This window comes from Pseudomyrmex gracilis, unplaced genomic scaffold, assembly GCF_002006095.1.
Source record: "Pseudomyrmex gracilis isolate BER0280 unplaced genomic scaffold, ASM200609v1 scaffold_13, whole genome shotgun sequence".
Classification (NCBI taxonomy): Eukaryota; Metazoa; Arthropoda; class Insecta; order Hymenoptera; family Formicidae; genus Pseudomyrmex; species Pseudomyrmex gracilis.
This window is the reverse complement of record NW_018020597.1, coordinates 1,126,658-1,142,750: the sequence shown is the minus strand read 5'-3', so window position 1 is coordinate 1,142,750 and position 16,093 is coordinate 1,126,658. Positions and strand designations below refer to the sequence as shown.

At 46.1% G+C, this 16,093-nt stretch overlaps 1 protein-coding gene across 2 annotated transcripts in view; it reads left to right on the top strand.

Moving 5' to 3' along the window:
* The window catches only part of LOC109863836 (CUGBP Elav-like family member 4), a 596,712-nt gene that overhangs the window by 70,728 nt on the left and 509,891 nt on the right, over nucleotides 1-16,093 (top strand). For both annotated transcript variants that reach the window (XM_020444444.1, XM_020444442.1), the window contains exon 2: nucleotides 13,953-14,035. The gene's annotated coding sequence lies outside the window, so the exon portion shown is untranslated. The remainder of the gene's footprint in view (nucleotides 1-13,952; nucleotides 14,036-16,093) is intronic.

The window sequence follows — 16,093 nt, the reverse complement described above, 5'->3', positions numbered from 1 at the left end:
TTTTCCTCGAGCGAATTATCGGCATTATCTTTAACGATGATTAAGAGAAGCTCGAAGGAGATCAAGAGACGCCGCGAATGGATTCGGTTCAATTCTGTTACACAATATATCCACAAAAAATAGCAGAGAGCAGATATTTCAGACGATATATCCTTTTCGGAATCGTCCACACGCAACGAATTTCTTTATAACGAATGGAAATTAATATAAATCTGAAGAACGATTTCACAGAGAGAGAGAGAGAGAAGAGAAAACAACAGCACGAGAACGCTCTTGTTTTGCGAAGCAAACAAGAGATCGCGAGGTCAGTTTGTCAGTGAATTGAGAGAGATGTCGTTTTAAACGGTATACGGCTATTAGTGACACGCATTGCCGAAAATCTCCGTCAATCACATAAGTTCGCGCGGACGCAAATCAATATCGCCCGGCCAATATCAGTTTCCAAAAGAATACAATCGTATCAGCAAACTTATTGTTATCGCGATAACAGCATTGCGCTCACTCGCCGCTTGCCCGTTTTAATGTTATGCGTTCGCAAATAACGGCGCGATTCATTTTAGCAACAGAACCTCCGCGGTGGTTTGTCAATGGCTCGATAGCGGCGTCGGCGCTCGGCTGTTCCGGTCATTAAAACTTGATCCATCGAACTATTTGTCCGTCCGTACACGCTGCAATCCCGAAAGTCTCGTTTTTCACGATATCGCCTCTCCCCCGACGTGGCTCTCGTTCACATTTTTTATGCGATAGCCTATACATCATCGTAACGGTGAAAGCGAAGCGCGACAGATAATTCACGCGCGCCCCGGACAGCGCTCGTAAAGTTGATAAAAGTGGCAGGATGACTTATTTTAATTGAAACGTTCGTAATCATTTCGCGATTGATCTGTGCGACGCGGGCGCGACACGGAACAAATAACCGAGGTGCTACGTTGCTATAATAAATAAACAGCTTCTATATAAAAAAAAAAAAAAAAAAAAAAAAAAAACATTGTTGACAACTTGAATAGGAGAAAACGAGCAGATGCGATTTCTAGGGAATCAGCGCGAATTCTGCAGTCGCGTTTATCAGAGAATTTGCATTTTCTAATTCTAAGGTTTTTGCCGTTTTCCGCCGCGCGCGCGAGTTTCGCGAGCGATACGAGCGTCGAACATGCTCCGATACCATTGCGCGGCTTTTATTGTCATGCAAAAGTTCGAGCTTATGCTCGATGTGGAGCAATTCGGCAGTCAGTTGGACACAATAGACCGGACCGGTCGGCCCGGTACAAAATATGCAAATTCGACCGACGTCGGGGCCGGCTCTTCCCCCCCCTCCCTCGACAAAAACAATAAACGCGAACGATTGCATGTGTTCATACATCGATGGATTCATAAAAATATCCATGCGAACACGCGCGGGCGCGCGAACGAGAGTGGAGGTCGAAACTAAAGAGGAAAAAGGAAACACACCGCGCGCGCGCGCGCACGAGTGGGAGTGTTATTTAGCCACTGGATGAAACTTTGTCCGCCCGTTACATTTTGCGTAGATCGACATCGCTAAAAAAATAAAAAAAATAAAAAAAAAAAAAAAGAATTTTCGAGAGAAACGATATTCTTTACTACGAAATATCGGAGCGAACAGTCGAATAAGAATAAAGCCCGCGGCGCACGCGACGAGACTTGGCAATTCTTTAATTTTTTCTAAAAAAATCATTATTGGTCAAGTTTTTCAATTTATTATACTTCGTAACCGTGCGCGGATTTCGATATGAAAAAAAAAAAAAAAAAAAAAAAAAAAAAAAAACATCAATGTATCGGCGATGCGTTCCGATAGATCCTGTTAGAAGCATTCGACCATTTGTTCCATCGAGTGCGCGCAGAACCTATCTCTCTTTCTCTTCGCGAACTTATCTCGTCGAAAATCACCACCCGCTACAAATCGCGTGACGAGCGAAAAACGTTCGACGAGAACACCCGAGTGAATTCCGAGGATGCAGCCACCCTTCGCGAGAAGAGGGAAGGCGGAGGGAGGGCGAGAGAATAAAAATGGCGCAGATTGGGGAAACGGATAGAGAGAAGCGAATCGTTGTGCCGGGTCCCGCAGGCCGATTTGACGGGTTCGTTCCCTTGATGTTTCTACCCACCCGCCCGCGCGCCGCGCCGCCCAACGCCGTCCTTTCGCCGTTTCGACCATTTGCTACCGTCGCTTGTAAATATGAGCGGTCCTTCATTCGGACAGAGAGCAATAGCCCTAACAACGTCTTCCTGCCGCACCGCGCTCTCCCGGTCGCTCCCTCCCTCCGTTCAACGGAGACGGCGGTTTTCCTCCGTTAGGGAATGTACCGCCATTCCTCTCCCCCGGGAGTGGTAGACTGCGGAAAGAGAGAAGCGACGAAGAAAGGATCGCGCCGAGAAGCGACCGAGGAGCGGGGAGAGAGAGCGCGAGAGGGAAGGCGAGTCCCTCGACAATCAACGTCTATGGCGCCGCGCCATCGTTCTTCCTATTTTACGTGGTGTCGTAAAAGATGCTTGTTACGAGCGACGAACGGACAAAATGACGGATCGTAATAAGTTCTCGTTCGGCCGACGGCGGGGCATTCTGGGTCGGGTATTGGACCGAGGTCCGAGAGGCGACGACGCTCATAAACGGTCGCGGATAATCGAAAATGATGAACGAATTTGCGAGTCGTACGATCGTCGATCGTTACACGTTTTGCGTCTCGCCGTTATATCTCGCGCATCGCGATATAAACAACATGTATACAAACTATAAAATATATGATCGGTTGTATGTAGAATTACAGTCGTAACCGTTACCGTACAACATTCCATCGGTGGAACACACATTTATATTTGCTCGCGTAAATTGTCAACGTAAAGATCGCATTATATACTTTATATACGGATTCGCGGGATTTTACCCATTAGTTATTGCCCGTGACACCGGAAATACGATTTAGTTTCTATCCGTCTTTGCGGTTAGGCAAATTGCGGCGGTAATAAAGTTTTTTTTAACACGCCTCGGTTGCGTGCACCTACCGCGAGTTTCTTTCTCTCTCTCACACACACACGCGCGCGCGCGCGCGCACGCACCTATAAAGGCGGGCGCAACGTCCGTTGCTTGTGTGTCCGTATAAATTGCCGAGCTCACTTAGAGCCGGCCAAATTTATTCCAATCTCCTCCGTAATCCGCGCCTATTCATATAGATGCAAATCGGAGAAACGTGTGCCAAATTCATACGCATCCTTCTGGAAACGAGATATCTCGTGGCGAAGAGGAGGAAGAAGGGAGGATAGCCGCGCGTAGAGTTCGCGAGTTACATCGAGAATGAATTAACCCTTGCCGGGAGAGAGAGAGAGAGGAAAATTAGAGAAAGAGGACCGATCGCGACCTGAGTAGTCGTCGCTGTGATAACAACGCATTGTCATGATCCCACTGGAAGTCGACGTTTAGATTTTCGAACGTACACACGGGGCGAGCATTGCGCGATATATAAGCGCGACGGTAACACGGAGACTCGTCCTGTGACCATCGTGAATTATTAAACGCCCGAATTAAATGCCGCGCCGGTCATTAAACTGGCATAAGTCACACTTGCGTTCTAGCGGTCGCCGATGAAATATTAAGCCCGTAGTTCTGCAGCGACGGATATATATCGCGAGCGACTCTATTATATCCGCAACCGTTTATTCGACCTTTCATGCTATTTTACACCATACAAACAGACCGCATTCTCGTGCTATTTATACATATATGAAAGCCCGCTGAGACTAAATAACCACAATTTCGCTTCAAAAGAACGCAAATAATATTATTTGACGAAAATAATTAGCTCGATGTTGAATATATGTATTCTTGGCGTGTGTGTATTTGTGTGTGCGTGCACGTGCGACCGCCCGACACGCGTGGTTTTTTTTTTGTTACAGAAATATCACGAAATAACGTTTTTGTGTTTCAATTCCGCGGAATTAGTTCGGCATTTACATCTGACGTTGGTGCGGGAAAGACCACAACGAATTGCCTGCGAGGCACATTTCCATCGACACGCGGTAGGCGCAACTCAAGATGTCTAGGGAAATGAAGCTATGCGGGTCGGACCCGTTTCATCTTCCTGCAAATAATTTAATCCCGCCTAAGTACATATTTATGTCTGCACATAGGCAACGTGTATAGGTTAGGTAGCGAAGGGCCGTGTAGCCGTACATAGACGGGATATCTGGCTTAAGACCATGTGCTCGTGCCGTTCCATGTAGCGGAACGTCGCTTTACGCGACGTGATGTTATTAAAATTAATAAACGCAATTTAAAAAGAGCTTAATTGAAGAATTTTGAGAGTTGTAGTTCGCAATTTTCTTCATCAAAAAAACATTTCTTCTTGTTTGGAAATCATTCGTAATATCAAACAATTCTCTTTCTCTCTCTCCTTTCTTGGTTTTAAACATTTTGCCGTCTTCATTATTCTATCATAATTCTCTCTTTCTCGCTCCTTCATCCACAGCGATATATCGTACAAGCTAAGCAGTTGAAATTGGACGTGGCAGTGCATCCAAGACGCTCCTGAATATCCGAGGAGCTTCCTCCCCTCCCCCTCTTAGAGATTTTCCGGGCGCAGTATTTAATTTAGTCGTTGTAAGACGCGGCGGACGGGATGGGACGTAGGGTGAAGAGGAAGGAAAACGGGGGAGATACGCGAGAAGAGCGGAAACCGGTAGAAATAAGGGAGAGATAAGAGAAAGATAGGAGGAAAGGGATGAGAGATGGAAGGGAGGGAGGGGGTCCTGCCGACGAAAATGCTTCGGCAAAAGGTGGCCCTTACGAAAGACTTAATAACTTCTTGCAGGTGGACTATTTTTACATTTCTCCCATTCGTGACTTTCAAACCCCGAGATTTAAAGTAAAGCGTCGCGCAGCGCCGCCGTAACGTCGCGCTTTGAATAAAAATTGCCTTCGATGGAGCATTTTACGTTAATGCTCCGCTCTCCGAAACGTATTTATAATGAAGGAAACGGAGCGAGAAAAGAAAGCGTGTCCGGAAAACTTGCTTGCAGGAAGCAAAGTCTATTAATAATTGCAACAGGGTCAATTAGATGGAACCACAACCGCGAGCTTTGAATTGCACTTCTTTTAAATTATGAAAAAACACGAATTACCGAAGGGGCCGTTATCTTAGTTATTGAGATATTCCGTTCTTCACCGACGAGTACAAGTGACCGGAGGGGGCGGAAAAAAAAACCAATTGCGAAAAGTTGTCGTTATCATTTCTGAATCAATAATAATTCCGTTAATAATTTCTCCGACATGATTCAGTCGAATCGTCGATTTAGTTATTGATTGACTGAACTGACCGTTCGGTCTATTTCTGTTCGGTGTGGGTCAAAAGCGTTTCTCAAAGGCCGACAATCTTTGATCGAGTTCTGCCTTTGATCGGATCCGGAACAGAGGTTTGCAGACGAGAACGATTTCACAGGTCATATGACACCGTATCGTGCAGACCTCGATGTACGTTGTGCCGATACAGAGTCGCGATAGTGTGTTTGATAAAAAAAAAAAAAAAAAAAAAGAAAAGCGAATATGTTTTTGTGCAAAAAGGAAAGTGAAAAGAAAACATAATCAACAGACTGGGATAAACGGGAAAGACGTTACCGTATGTTACCGTTTTATTTGTTTTATTATTTACAATACTACATATGAGATTGTGCGCGAGTAAACTTCAACATATACGGGAAACTTGAATTAGTTTTTCTTTGAAAAAAAAAAGTCGTCCACCGTGAAGTTCAGCTTGTAGAGCACGTACCGTCGATTGTAAGTAGTCGCGAAGGTCGATGGCGCGGAATGCCACAGGAAAGTGGGTTCATCGTTCCGTTTGGTGCGACCACTTCACTTATGCGCACTCGTAGGCTTTCGTAGGCTTTATGGACCGAGACTTCACGGTTGCGACGGTATGCCGCGAGAGGATTTCTTTCCCTCTTCCTTCTCTCTCTCTCTCTCTCTCTCTCTCTCTCTCTCTCTCTCTCTCTCTCTCTCTCTCTCCTCATCTTTTGCACCGAACGAGGGAGAAAGAGAGAACTTTGGAATCGTTTCGACAGTTACCGGGCTAACTTTTGCAAAAGAGAATAGAATTAACTTGACGTCTGATAATAGCGCGGTTGCTAATCGCCGAGAACGACCGGCAAAGACGAAATAGGAACGTATGAATATTCATTCGCGTTCAGCGACGCGGAAGTCGGAGCGTGTGGTCTCGTAATATATGCATTCGCGACGTACGTTCCTCGACTTTGCACGACGTGGTCTCTCCCCTTTTCCCCGTCGACACAGAACGCAGTCCGTAAGTCTCTTTCCACCGCGAGTCGGACGTGCAATCGCCTTCTTGAAATAGCCAACACGCCGCGCGCTCACATTCGAGTTTCGCTTCGATTCTACAGATACAGCAGTCACACGGGATACATGCTGCGGGAGGGGAGTAGTTGCGCTGTTATCGATATTCAAAAAGTCCGTTTTCGACGCGGGGTGTCCGGTGTGTTGACGATAAACGCCGATACTCGGAGGACGAAACATCAACCTTCGCAGAGTCGGCGCCACCTAGCTGCGGTTATTTGCATATTTCAATTTCCTCTGCGCAACACCGAGGGTGCCGTCGACGTGCGGCTCGAACACAGACGCTCGCGAACACTCTCTCGTATATCCTCGCACGTACACACATACACACAGACTCACACACATTCGCTCTTTCCACCTTTCCATTTTACGCTCGTGCGCGTGTGCCATTGTCTGTGTGTGCACATGTATATGTGTGTGTGTGTGTGTGTTGCGAGGATCCAGCGGAGAAAATTCCGTTGTCATGGACAACCATTACCACGCCGGAGTATCGCGAACGTTGCGCACACAGGTGCGCGCGGAGTTCACATCTCGGTGTGTTGCTGCGCTTCTACGTAGAAAGCACACACATACGCATCGCACACATTCGCGACGTTGGTGCACGAGATACGTACACCAACAGTTCGAAACGCTTCTCCGTTCCGCCTCGGCTATATTACCTGTGTGCGTCCCTATTATAAAAGTCATTTCGCAGGACACTCTTCCCTGTCCATTGTACCGGCGCATTTCAATTTTCGCCCAAGATGCAAATTCTATCTCCGCGTGGTCGTCGGCAAGCCGCTCGACGCCGAGACGACGACAACGACTTCCACGTACTATAACTGAATGATGTGTGGGTGCGGTCGCGGGCGGGGTGAGTCGGCCGGAGGCTCGTTTCGTTTCAATTCATTAGGAGAACCGTAAAATCCTCATTCCCGGACTGCCTAGTACCTGGTTAAGAGCAATTTGGTTGGCGCGACGCGCTCTTTCTTCGACTCCGCGCCTGGAAAACTTTCCATTCTTGTTCCCCGTGTCACTTGGGAGCTTTTACTTTCCAATTTTCGACAACCAGTGCCGGGAATGATTCCAAAAAGATTCAAAAGGATTTGTTCTGGAAGTCATCAGCTTTAACTTTTCGCGTCTTTATTATAATTTTTTTTTTTTTTTTTTTTTTGGAATCTTGTGTGTGTGCAGAAAACAATAACAACATTATTGAAGTTGTTATTTCCAACATTTGTAGCGCTGTTTGTTAATTTGTCTTTGATGTGTCTTGAATCTTATAAATATCAAGAAAACAAATTTCGATATTGAAAGAAAAGCACGTGGGGGAAGAATTTGATTGTGGACTTTCCGCGGCAAAGTTTGCTCGAACAAACGAAGTGGACCAGCGAAACTGTCCTTCCACGAAGGAAGAACCGATATATAGGCTTCGACGGGTGTTCGACGGAAGGGCAAAAGAGGGTGACTGTCGGAAAGTAGGAGAGAGAGATCTCGTTGTATCGATCGGCGTCATAAAATCCATTTTATGACTTGGACGCTGTCCAGTGACTGGTGTATTAGCCGTCGCATTGCCTCGCAAATAAAACGCTCTTCTACTCTTGAACCCCCTTTAACCACCTCGCCTGGCCCTCGTCGACGTCGGACGATGCCATCAACTCTCGTTTGTATCTCCCGTCCTTGTCTCTCGCTTCTCTCTCTTTATCTGTACGTCTCTCCCTCCCATTTGCGATACACGTCGGCAGGTTTATAGGCAAAAACTCACAAGCTAGACAGTTTCCTTCATGGTCTCATGAACCCCTCTCTCAGGGTTCAGTCAGCCTCTTCGCATACGGTCCGGTCACGAGAAGAAAGAACCACTTGATTATCTAGCCGCGCTCTCTATAAGCTCGTCTGAGAGATAGAAACACGTTTGCTTCCACTCGAATCAGCGTAAAACAGTCTATAACCCGGTTCATTGGATTTGCATGGATGTTCTTCGTGTATTTCTCAGGACGAACAAAACTCTTTTGACCGCACAAAGTTCGTAAACGGTAATCGTAAAACGCGATATCGAATAATTTATTCTTTGCGTATTTAAATAACAATTTTGTTCCGTTCTGTATATGTGTGTTCTCTCTCTCTCTCTCTCTCTCTCTCTCTCTCTCTCTTTTTCTCTTTTTCTCTCTCTTTTGTATGAATGTAAATTTCGCATAAATACGAATAATAATCGTACATAAAACACGTGTAATATCGATATCAGAGATTTTGTTATGTGAAAATTGTGTTTTACAATATTTATGTGGCATAAATTAAATGCAGAAAGAGAGATATATAGCACGAGTCGCGTGATATATATATTTTATTTCGTATTTTATCACATTATCATAATGCTGATCATAAAGGACCTCTTTTTTTTACACTTTATTACACTTTGTATTTATACCCTTTGTATTTTAATTTGCATATTGTATGCGTTAGCGATACTTGCAATGGCCACCACGGAGATTACGCTGTTGTACACGTGTATTGAAGTATATATGCAGCAATGCGAGAGAAATGTACGATAAAAAATCATTTAAAAAAATTCGTTTCGTATATCGCGCGCGAGAATCACCGTGAGTTCGGGACGAGATTATCTGTTGATCTCTCGAATAAATTGACTGTATTATTCGGCCGTCGGAAATTGTAGGTTTACGAGGATGCGTGAGTCGCAAACCGAAGGTGGGTGTCATTTTTTTATGTGCTTTTTTTCTTTATCGCAAAAACGTCTCAGACATTTAACGAAATGATTGTATACGTAGTTACGTGCCGGTTCGCTCGGTATACATTTATATGCGCGAAGTTAAACATGACGAAACTTCGTCGCTACACGCAGATGACTACGCGCATACTCGATGACAAGCTGTTTCATTATCTCGAATCAGCGTATTGTTCCTGCACTACCGTTGCGGTGAACGCGCGTAGCGCTGCTTCATCTGCAATTTGCACGAGGCCGCGCCACTCGACGCTTCGCTGTCAAGCTAATCGTAAGCCTTATCGTAATTGCAGATGCGGAACCGCGTCGAGGACGACAGAGAGAGAGAGAGGGAGCGTGAGAGAGAGAGAAAGAGAAAGAGAGAGAGAGAGAGAGAGAGAGAGAGAGACGTGTAGGAGCCGCGGCATTAATCGTTACCTCGTCGCGTTAATTACTCCATATAGCAAAATAGAGGAACATGTGTATATATTCGGAAACGAGAAACGCGTACGCGATATCGATAGACGTGTGTGTTAGTAACTGTGTTCGTATGTGTTCTTGAGAACGTATATGTGTACGTTCATACACTCGATATATCTTGTACGTTTCGTATCTTTGCATATTTCTTCGTTCTTTCCACTTTTGTTCTTTATATTCCGGCGACGCAAAGTTTGTAAAAAGTTTACTGATCGCTCTTTCTCTTGAATAAGTACGTTCCGAGATCTTATATAAATTTTCAAAGTAGCAGAACAGAGTGTGATAAGAGAAGAAACAAAATGCGCAAGAATAGCAGTTTCAAGTTTGTTATCTTTCGTTCATTACAATTATGGTTTATGCTTTTCGGTTAAATCGCGAAGAGATGAGAGATAATTGCGTGCTGTGCGCAATACCATAATATATTTAAAACCGCGAAAGGCACACACTATCGAGAATTCTGACCTATATATATATATATATATATATCAATTTAAACCCATTTACTCTGAAACTAAATTAAACGCACGAAGAACGTTGGGTATTACAAGCATGTACATGTATGTACACACACATACATGTATGTATACACACGTAAAAAGCTCATCAAAAAAAAAATCAATATTCCAATAAAAACAGAAGCTAAAAGTAAATATTCCACTCAGAATTCCATTGTACATAAAAGTGCAATTATCTGAAAGCCACCGAGAGAAACAGGGAATTAACTCTTTGTATTCAGTGGGGCAACATCCGGGTTGTCCCGGTTCGAAAATAATCGCCTCGGAAAGTGCAGAGCAGTTCCCCGAAAGTGCGAAGCGAGTGCAAACAGTATTATAGATTTCAAAGTCAAAACTTGTACGTCAAACTTGCTTTACTACTGTTTACCGCGACCAAGTGGCACGGCCGTTCGATCGCGGTTCTGCGAAGCATCATCTTGATTTCCTCCGGAGTCGACTGCGTATATCGCGCCGGATAGCGGTAGATTGAATTCGGGCGGAAAAGAAAAAAAAAACGCGCGCGAACGGAGATTCACGGCTGCGCGAGGAAACGATTGTCCTTGTTCTTGTCGAGTCGCCGGGAGCTAATTCATCCCCGACGGGCCCCCGGGGGAACGGGAGAGAGCGCTTGATTTGAGCCGGGGCGGCGAAGTTTTCTATTCCCGCTGGTATCCGGGGGCGGAATAGCGGAGCCACGAGCGAGCCATCCCAACACAATTAAGATAAGCGCGCTCGCCATGTTTGTAAATATTTTCGGACGTTTCCGAAATAGCGGGCGGGTTGCGAAATAGCACGGGACACTCCGTATCTAACGTCGAGAGCACTCGCGGCGTGACCAGCCGCAGGCTGTAGCCTTCAAGCGAATCTTTTGCCGCGCGGTTTGTTTCACTCTCCTCTTTCTCGCAACTCTTGTTTCTCTCTCTACTCCGAGAGAGAGAAAGAGAGAGAGAGAGAGAGCTTTAACGAACTTACCTGAGGCTAGGTTAGACCTCTCTACGTGCGAATGAGACATACTGCGGTGCCGGAGATAACCGATAAGCGCGAGTTCTGGACGTGCCGCATGAAAAATTACGAGTGCGCGCGCCTCTTACGCCTTTCTTACTTTCTCGTTTTCTCGTCTACACGACGTGACTCTTCGGGTCGAAAGAAGAGGAAGACCGGCGGCCGCATCGTCGTCAAACTGCGCGTCATCGAGGTTCTCTCTCTCGCGAGATTAAAACGTCCCGGTTATCTCGTCGTGAAAGTAACAGTTAAGAGTTCAACTAATCATTTTTCACTCGGACGTAAAATTTACTGGTGATAACAATATAATCGACAAGTTCAAAGATACGCTAATTAGTAGCTCGCTCACAGTAACTTTACACGGAAAAATTTGCAAGAAGATTGATTCCTATCGAGATTTTGTTTTGGTTATACAGGGTGTTTCATATGTTCCGGACCGGCTGAATTCCTCGGAAAGTATTTATTTTTGAAAAAAATGTTTGAGATAAAAGTTGCAGAGTATAAAGTGATGTATTTATTAACGTTGACAGTTTGATCTTGAGTAACGTGTCGTTAAGGTCAGATCAAAATCCCATTGAATTTTTTAAATAAAAGTCTCTATATTTTATTGAATATTTTTGTAGCCGACATCGAGACGTTCTCGAAACACTGGTTACAAACCATTTTTCAATGAGTACTTGCAGAGTTATGAGTCCTGAAATTTCAAGTATCGTCGGCATTAGCGTTATCTAAAGTGTACCACGTGAAGTTGCTCGGTCGGATTTATACTTCTTGTGTGTTAGTAGAGAAGGACCTTGACGAGACGTTACCCAAGGTCAAATTGTCAACATCAATAAATACATCACTTTATACTCTGCAACTTTTGTCTCAAACATTATTTTAAAAATAAGTACTTTTCGAAAAATTCAGCCGGTCCGGAACATATGGAACATCCTGTATAATAACTACACTTTTTTTCATGCATATTAAATCGATAATTTGTGATAATGTCAGACCACAGAGTTGCGTGTTAAGTATAAAATTTATAATTGGAATGATAGAAAATATATTACGAGAAGCACGGGGTGGTTTAAAACAAATGCACTTGTAGCCTAGTGAATTATAAGACCGAGATTATAAGAGGGCGCAAATAAATTCTCTCCGCGCTCGAGTGTTCGCACGAATTTAATGAATTCCGTAAGTGACAGAGTCGCGCTGATAGAGTCGTGTCATAAATACGCGCGCAATCTCTCGGCCTTTAAGGGTCTCTGTTCGCGGTCTCTCGCGCGTGCTTGCTTACATCCATCTCGCTGTGTTGAGATAGTCAAATGGTGATCAGATAGGACCGAGAGGCCCTTTGAATAAATCCTCAGACCGATAGGAAGGCGGTCCCAACGGGTTTGCTCGACAGCGCGATAGCCGATAATGGTCTGGTTCAGGCACCGTCCAATTCTCGGGTTAATTACCATCGTTTTAACCCGCCGCGATATCGACGACGCCATTTCTTAAACCGAGAATGTAGTCCCGCGCAAAATTGATTCCGACGACGCGACAGACACGTATGTATATACGCTAGTCGATTCTTCGCCGCGTGTTTGTTTTACCTCACGTTGCGCAACGTCGCGCAAAAACCTCAAACCGCAAATAACTCATTTGCGAGAGAGGAACGTCGAATTAGATTTTTACACGCTCCCCCTCTCTTGCAAAAAAAATAGACCCGTTAAAGCGTATTATTTCGCGGCGAACGATTTTTACCGGCGTTAATTATAAGCGCGATAAGCCCGACCCTTTGTTGAGAAATTACACAGTTACATACGATTTTACGGTTGCGGATAAGCAACGTATAAACTTTTGAAGTGCGACTAATACAGGGATATTTATATCGAGCGCGTGATAACGGCCTGATTCTAAACGTATAGCGCGAAGTTTGCGTGAGTACCGACGTATATACGTGTGTATGCGTGTGTATGTGTGAGTGTGTGTTTCCGTCGCTACATCGATATTACTATCTGACGAAGATGATAGCGTACAGTAGTGGACTCGCGCAAACTCGTGGTCTTTCACGTGCCGCGATTAAGCCGACGTGTTTTACGACCGGTGGACGGTGTATCGTGCGGAGAAATCGAAATGCGCGCGTCGCGCGGCTGATGAATTCCCGGCTGACGTATCCTCGCAGAAATTATTCTTCCGCCGTTGACAAAATCAACGACCGAAATCTCGAAACAAATCGCGCGAGCGAGCGAGCGAAACGTCACGTTTATTTTCGCACTACAACACAACGCGCTCCCGGCGGCGCGGCTTGAAAGAATCCCTTCCCAAGTTCGATTCGAAACTGCGTGAGGTTCGTACGTTTCCGGCGCGAGGTTTCAACGCGCGCATTCTGAAATCGCTCCGGTCGCGCGCGCGCGCAATGCGTCGCAAAGATTACATTAAACGTAAAGAAAAAGTTTTTCTCGCGCGCGAATGTATGCCGCGCCGGCAATTACGCAGCGAGAACTTTCCACCGTCGGCCTGTTTAATTATGGCTAACACATTGACTCGCGTCACGTAATTGCGGGCGCGCGCAAAGAGAGAACTCCGCGCCGGTATCCGCGCGATCGACCTTCGCTCGTTCCGCGCCGCAGTTTTTGACGCGAGAGCGGGGGTGTAAAACTTTTATTTCAACGAATCTCTCGACTCGCGGTACGGAAAAAGCTTTTCGCTCGCTGTTCGCGACCGCGCCGATAAGCGTTCCCGCGCGCGCGTGGGGCATGTCGTAATATCCTTTTGCTAAGTGATTACCTCGACCGAATTCGCGTGGCCTGCGCGCGTCGCGAGCGACTCGCGATGCCTTTTATGATAAAGCAGCATGTAAGAGCGCGCCGGACGACGCTTATATCGTCGTGGCGGCTCGTAGTGCTGCGAGGCGAGTTTAATCTGCGCGAGATAAGAGTTTCTGTTTTCACCGTTGCAGGCTGTGCGTTCCTCACCTACTACAGCCGTGACAGCGCAATCAGCGCCCAGAACGCTCTGCATGAGAAGCGGACTTTACCAGGGGTGAGTGTTTACAAACGTTTTACTGCAGCAGTTTACCTACTTTTCAGCCAATTATACTCGAGTAATGCCGCCTCATTTCGTGTCGCGAACCCCTCTCCTCCTTCCTCTCCCCTCATTCCGCCATCACCGGCGGCGAAATCTTATCTCGGTTTCTCGCGTTTAATAAGCGCTCTTTCTCGTTAAGTCCGCCGTGCTGCGGACGTGTGTGTAGCTTCGCTTTGGCTTACGTACGTGCACGTACGTAACGCGCATACGTAACGCTCCGAAGAAAAAAGCGAATGTAATTTTTTTCTCGCCGATGGATTATATACGTCGAAGCGTAACGTATGCGCGACGCGTTCGATTACCGCGTTTGTACGAATATGGATCTTAATACGCGGGAATTAGCCGTCGCGTCGCGTTCGAGAGAGAGCTGCTGCTGCGTTTTGCAGCGAGACTGTTGGAGGAACTCCAAGTTTGCGGGCGAAGCTTCAAAACATCGATTTATTTAGTCTCGATTTTCTCTCTATACTTCATGGAACGACCATACGAGTGCGTATATACGAGTGCGCGCGCTATAATTTTCTCAATCGAGACGCGCGCTTCCCTCGGGAAAAAAAAAAAAAAAAACACGCGTCGACAGTAACGGATACTTATCGCCGTTCGTGCGCCGTTTCTCCGACTAATTTCGCGGTGCCGTTCGGTGATATTAAAATGGCCCGACGTGACGAGTTAATCTCTTAACGCCGAAAGCCCATTTACGGTGAGAAAGAGACGGCGGCGGTGTCGGTTAACGGAGAAGAAGGAGAGGGCGATATCACGCGGGGGTGGCACTGACGCGGCGATTCCGCGATGTATCATCAGACTTTCTCCGCGCGAAACCCTCTGCAAATGCCAGGGCCGGATACACGCGCGCGTTCTTACATAATATACCATCTACCTATCTACTCATCGCGCGGAGGGTACGAAATCTCCTCTCGTGCTCCTCTCCCATGGCGAGGGGGGAGAGAAAGAGGGTTGAAGAAGACGCGACGCGTTCGCACTTACATTTGCCTCAAAGTCGCACAAAGAACGAAGAAAGTCGCCACGGGGGCACAATGAAGGGCGAAAGAAACGTACGTGCGCCATAATCGTACGGGTCCGAACGGTATGGATGGCTCTTCCATATTTATGGCGAGTAATGTCGTAAATAACGCCGTTATATCCCCCGGCCGTCCGAGTTGCTAACTCGGCGTAGCGCTCTCGCGTCGCGCGCACAATGTTAGAAAGTTATGATATCTTCGAGATGTTCGAGGGATTCTCGCCGCGCGGACATTTATCGCGCGTCCATAACACGTGCGATACTCACGGAAGGGGGTGCCCACTCCCTCCCTCTCGTATATTAACTACGCGTATATTTTTTTCCCTCCCTTTCCCGTGTATACGTACACGTCGCGTAATTAAACCGTAGAGGTTTTTAATATACAGATTGTTTTTTGTACGTATATATATATATGAAATATATATATATATATATATATATGAAATTTCGTGCCGCGTAAAATATTTTATGGGCAATGTTTGCTCGGAAACTACTGAAATTTAGCATCGATCGTGGCCCCGGAGGCCGAGCCGCGGCATCGCCCGGCACTGAACGCTGCTTAACTGCCAGCACGGTGCCAACACGCCCCTTCCCATTATCTGAGCTACCCCTTGGAAGTCCGTAGCGAGTACTGGCGTTATGTTTCGTTAATCTATCCCCGAAACAACGGTGCTACGGTCTTGGCACGGCTGCCAGCGGAAATCGTTTTAAATGTTATGCCGAGGGATGTGTGCCGGAGGGAGGGGAGTACGGCTGAGTTATGACTTTATGAAGAGGCAGACGCACATACGCGCGCGCATACACGCCGACAGTTTTTTTTTTTTCTGTTTTTTTTTTTTTTTTTTTTTTTTTTTGTATAATCATGATCAAAAAGCATCGGATTGAAAAATTCGAACAGAATTTGATATATCTGAAAAAAATCTGCACGTCCGATTCCCGTGATATATGCGTCGCGGGCAAAACCGCTCCGTCCGAAATTGCGCGGTTTAGTCCACAAT